The sequence below is a fragment of the Cyanistes caeruleus genome, chromosome 3 (assembly GCF_971803275.1).
Source record: "Cyanistes caeruleus chromosome 3, bCyaCae1.hap1.1, whole genome shotgun sequence".
In the NCBI taxonomy this organism is placed as follows: Eukaryota; Metazoa; Chordata; class Aves; order Passeriformes; family Paridae; genus Cyanistes; species Cyanistes caeruleus.
The window spans coordinates 96,907,439-96,913,438 of NC_141703.1; positions in this window are offsets into that span (position 1 = coordinate 96,907,439).

Below are 6,000 nucleotides of genomic sequence, written 5' to 3' on the forward strand. Positions count from 1 at the left end.
CCCCTCCACACCAGGTCTGACACCACAGACCATTTATTGAGAAAATATGGATATAAAGTAATTTAATTATTTGTTTATAGATCCTAAGAACAAGAAGTACCATCCTTAGAGGAAGTATAACCTGGCAGTAAGTCAATATGCCTTAGAATGAAGTCTTCTGCAGGGCTGGGCAGTGTCCCAAGAGGCCTCAATAATTTTTCATAAGGTATTATACCAACAGTACCACCTACAGGAGTTCAGCAAAAGGGATACAACATTTTACAAAAATTCAGAATAGAACAGAAATCAAGGTTCTTTGAGTATGGTCTGACCTTCCTTAATATCTAGCATTTTGGGGAAAATCCTCAGCTATATCAGGAAATATTAATACACAAATCTTGTCTCACGAATCTAAACATTTCTATGGAGAACCATCCTTTGTGAAAGGCAGATCTCATTGCATTGTAACTCACTGTGCTAGAAATTTTAAATTTGTTTTTCAGGTCTTAAATGTGAGCATGTATGATTAAAATTTATACCTCACACACATCCATAATCAGAGGCTAATCTGCACAAAAACTTGGCTTAGTTTAATGTGCACATTTCTATTTTTGGTTTATGTATAGGTATACAGCAGTACCCATATTTTAGCCTGTATGGAAGTTGTATTGCTCACACAGATGTTGCATATATTTCACTGCTTTTTAGTAAGCTGCCATTAGGCCAGCATGAACAGAACTGTCTGAAAATAGATTGAGGCTATTGAAAAAGAAATACGTCATTATGTGTGGTATCTTTCAGTATACTGGACTTTGAGGGATTCTGTTTCCAGTCATCCACTATCATTGCTTACAGTATTTCAAGTTATTTACCCAAAGAAAGGAAATTGTGAAGCTGTAGCTTTGCAAAGTATTTACACTGAATAAATGTCAAGTTGCATCTCCTCATTTTTTCACTTTCTTGTCAGTCATTGCCAAGCTGAGAGAGAGATGATCCATAAATAGTAGACAAGTTTAAATTTGCATCTACAAAAGAAAGGCGTGCTAAACATTCTTGTCCTGGGTAGTAAGACACTTAAAATTGTGCTCAAGCTCAGTGGGTTTCAGTGAAGCTTAGGTACAAAAAAGCAATAGACACTGTTGCCTAACACACCATGGAACCCACTTTTCAATAAGATGCACCAAAATGCCAATTACATGATGACTACCCAATTTATCAATTTATCAGTGAGAAATAAATGTACTGAGGGTTGCCATGGCTTCTATTCCATGTTGTCTCATATCCTCACTGGCATTTTAATTTCCTCTGACAGGTAGAAAAAGCTAAAGTTTCTGAGGTGATACCTATCAGATTTGTTCCAAATGCCCTGTGTTTTCATACTTATATCCCCCAAACATGCTAGGAGTTTGATTCTTGCTTTGACAAGCATATTTCAAGCTTAGTCCATTAGGGGTGTAATCTCTGGAAGCAGTCCGAGTGTATCTGCAGCCCTGAGTTTCGAGTGTTTGAACACATAGGACAAGGTTCCTGGCTGGCACAGTGACTGTGGAGAGGAGAGGCCAGCCTCAGGAGCTTTACTTACAGCTCCTGCAAGTTGCTGGGCTGTTGTAGTAGCTGGCTGCACTTCCCAGGTGGCTGAGGGGTGTTCAGTGCAGGTACTGCTCATAAAGAACATTCTGTTTATTGAAAGAAGGCTGGAGGCACCTGGAAAAACAGGTCAAGAAAGTGATTTATTTCAACAGTTAATCCGTAACTTCACCGCTCTCTTTTCTTTAGCTTTTCTAGGTTAACTACAATGCTTTCAGATGTGTTTGCTGTTAAGGAGATAAAATGAGAATGTTTTAAAAACACGCGCACTATGGAAGGAGGCAAAAAAAATCCGTGGGAGAGTCAGGCAGCAAGACTCAGGGGCTGAGCTTAGATGCATAGGCAAAACTCATAATAAAACATTAAAATAAAGAAGTAAAACTGACTTGCCCAGGACTGTTGAACAATACTTCCTGTCAGCTCTGAAAAAAGCACTGACAACAAGCAATAGAATATAAGGTTACTGATGATCATCATATCTATAAAGGAGCCTTGAATAGCTGAAGTTGACTGTAAGATATTGTAGAACCAAATTTTCAAGCTACACAGAAAACTATTGCTGTGAGATATCAGAGGAGTTCTTGGGAGTCTCTGCTATGAACTCCAAGCAGCAGTATTTTGGAAGCTTGTCTTAATTAAAATTTCAGACAGAAGCAGACAAAAAACCCCCAAAACCCCAAACAACCAAACCCCAAAGGCGTGAAAGAGAAAGAAAACCACTGAAGCAATTGTGTCTGCAAAATCAGACATCTAAAAGGTCACAGTTCTTGGTTCTTCCCCAAGGTCTCTTGGGTGTTTATATAGTATTTTCACAATCTTCTCTATATTAAACCTTGTAAACCACTTAAGACACTTAAAATGAACAGTGTCAGTGTCGATTTATCTGTCCTTGGTGTTAGATGTTAAGCTTCAGTTTGACACGTATTACTTCACATCATAACCTGGACTCAAAAGCTCTGATATGAAAATGATAAAAAATATTAAGTTTACCCAAAATAATTAAAAATGAGGAGTAGAATAGCAATAATTATAACCTTGGGGACTCAAAATTAAATTTTACCATTGTCTGAAAATTATCTCTTCCTTTGCTTTTCCTATGATAAAGCATGGCTTTTTAGGCAAGGGGATAACTAGCTCATTCTCTTGGGTCTTTGACCAAATAATATGTTGTGAATCTGAAATACCCACATGCAGACATCACACACTGCATGATGGTACTGAAATAAATTTTATGTCTTTTTCTTGAGAGTAGTTGACTTGAGCAAATTTTTCTGTTGGTGTGTTACAGGTTTGCAAATCACACAAGGACCCTGGCCTTTGTGTCACTACTTAACAGAAGTGGCATGTTTTGCTTTGGGGAAACCAGTTGACACATTCTGCATCTGGTTAGATGTTTGCAGGATCAGGGCTGAGTAGACTTCTTTTCTCTTGTTTAGTTTGGGTTTCTTTGTTGTTTTTTTTTCTGCATATCACCATAATTAGAATAGGTGGAAGGATGGAATAGCAGCTTTATGCATACTTTGCCTTTTCATTAAAAAAAAATCCAGTCTTCAGTCCTTCTCAATCCACCTCTATTTAAATTCTAAGAATGAGTAAATCAAATACATGGTTTCCTTAAGATGGCTTTAAAACTGAGTATCAAACACCACCCTTCCTAAACACATTGTGTGCTATTTACTCTATTTGTAAATCTAAAAGCACTATATTTATTTTGTTGACCTCTACAGTTGCACTGAACTTTGTAGGTGGGGCCTTTCAAAGTATGATTTTCTTTCTGTGCTGGTGGAAAACTGATCTGTTGGCCAGCTTTAATGCGTCAGCATGATTTTGCAGCTGAATCTCAGCTACCAGCCAGGGATGTGACAAGAACCAAGAACAGATCTGACAGACTGTCTGCCTGAGGGATGCCCAGTGCCCCTCTTACAAGACCCATTATACTGAAGTGTCCTAAATGTGACACTGTTGTTCTTTCTTGTAGCACTTTGTCTGTGTGCTAAGCAATGCCAGAGCTCTGAGCTGGCTTCCTAATGATGGACAAAATCAGTCAGGGGGAGTCTGAGTGATAGTAATGTATGTTTTGTATGTATACTAAGGAAGTGATCCTGGAAAAGGAGTGATCACAAAAAACTGCACTTTCTCAGTACCATCAGCTTCAAATTGTTCCTAGGGAGCGAGTCTGGTTCAAGAACTGATTCTACCTGTGAATTTAGAGAGAAATCTAATTCCTGAGCAGCTTGCACACCTTCATGTCCAAGGTCCACTGTTTCTGCATAAAGCTTCAAATAATACATGTGAGCAACAAAATAGCAGCTTTTCCTAAGTTTTCCCAGCAAGGACACCCTTCATACCAACAGCTGGCACTGACATTAGTTAAGTACTGTGACACATGACTTGGTGGGCACAGGATAAGAACTTGCCATGCATTATCTACTCCACAGACACAATCTGTGCATGTCCTGATTCTCAACAACCAAGTGAAAGAAAGCTGGGGTAGTCTGGCCCTATCTGGGAAGAAGCTGGGGGACCCTTGACCAGCTGCAATTAAAAGCTCCACGAGATTAGATGATAACCAGCTGCTGGTGCATGGTACCTCATGCACACAGCAGAAATCAAATGAATCTGTAGCCTGATTTTTGTGTGTGGCAATGCAAAAGGCTCAAGTGCCTGATTAAAGACTTAAAAGATGGCTCATGACCACTCTGGTTTAAAAAAAATCAGTTTTGATAGGTTCTTTTTTAAATTGTGAATGCCATTAGCTAGTGGTGTGGGTTTGGTGAGGATGTCATATGTATATACTAACTGTGGTGCTGTATGTGGCAATTAGGGAGATCTTTAGCCCTGTTTATCTGTTGATGCTAAGAGAATGCATAAAAAATTAAAAGGTGGTTTGAAATTACACTAATTTGCTCGTTTCTCATTATTGCAGCTCATAAAGATGTTGATTTGCATACTGGATATATTCCTGATTTGTATTTTAAACTTATTTCATTTCCTGTTATGCTTGCAATGCAAATTACCTTTGTATAGGGAAGAGTACTCTGCCCTCTGAAAAAAAAAAGCTAGAAGATATTCTTTTGGAAGAGCAGGCTGTAGGTAATATTTTACAATAGCTGTGTTTTTTCTGTTCCCATTTTTTATCGTCAGTGAAAGCAAAACCTTTTCTTAAACCCCAATATGTAGCTCTCTGCTGCACCCACCACAGCAAACTCTTCCAACAGCAGCTGAATTCTTTTAATTGAGTCTTTCACAAGACCAGAACCAAGAGCAGGGGAAAAAGACATTAAATCAGTTTTGCAAAAGTGGACTTCACCAGAGGAAAGAGGGTAGGATCAGATTAGATAGAGTTACGAGTGTTTGGGGAAAAAATATTAATCCCCCAAACTGGGAATGAAACTATGCAGGCAATCTTAGTTGTAATTATTACTCTGCTCTTAACTATAATGATGTTGGGATTTAAGCAGCACTTTTCATATGTGAATTGCTCATCATATTGCTAATTGTCTCATAACATAGACTGTTCCTTGCCTGAATGTGGCTGCAAAAGAGTGCAAGGATCTTTCAGCAATGTCACATACAGGCAGCTATCACAATTTTCACTTTGTGTTCTAAAGAGATTATCCTTTTACACCATACAGCTCTATCTGCGTGCCAATAATGTCAGAGCACTTTCAGGCAAATATGACAGAGCACAAGAGGTCCAAAAGATTCAAATTTCCCAATATTTTAGGGAAATAGAAGATTAACTTCAGGAAAGAGACTCAATTAATATTTCCATTGAGGAAAAGCCTGCAATGTTTCCTGTTTTCCATGGAATGCCAGAGAGTTTTTCTTTCTGTACATCTACAGACAGGTAAACATCAGGAAAGTCTTCAGTAATCCCTCACCTTCTTACACATGAGAGAATCCAATCACTAGACAAAGAGTGACAGGAAACCAGATTTCATTGCTTGAGGTATGGTGGAGTAAGTGTTAATTCTGGCTTTTAAAAACACAGTGATTTTGAAGCAGCTCCCCTCCCGTGAAAAAGGAGAGAGGCAAGGAGACGAAATTCAGCCTCCACTTTTCCAAACTTGCAGTAAATTACTTTCCTTGTCATCCAAAATGTGTTCATGAAAGGAACTGAGGCTCTGGAAAAATTAGCCGAAAAGACATTTTCCTGTTAGAACATGCTATTTAACTGAAATACATGCCATTCTCAGTGCAATTGTATGTAAAGAAATTGTAAAGCAAATGTCAGTAAGTCTGTGCCTTGTTTGCTTTGACATTTTTCTTTTGTTTGCAACATATTTTGCATTGTATTATACAGTAGGAAAAACTTCTAAATTTAATCAAAGCAGAACTTTTTGAAAAGCCCAAAGGGGATGAATTTAGATTTCAAGAAAAAATGAGTTTTTCTTTCAGATTCAGAGGGAAAATAAAACTTAGAAAGCTCTT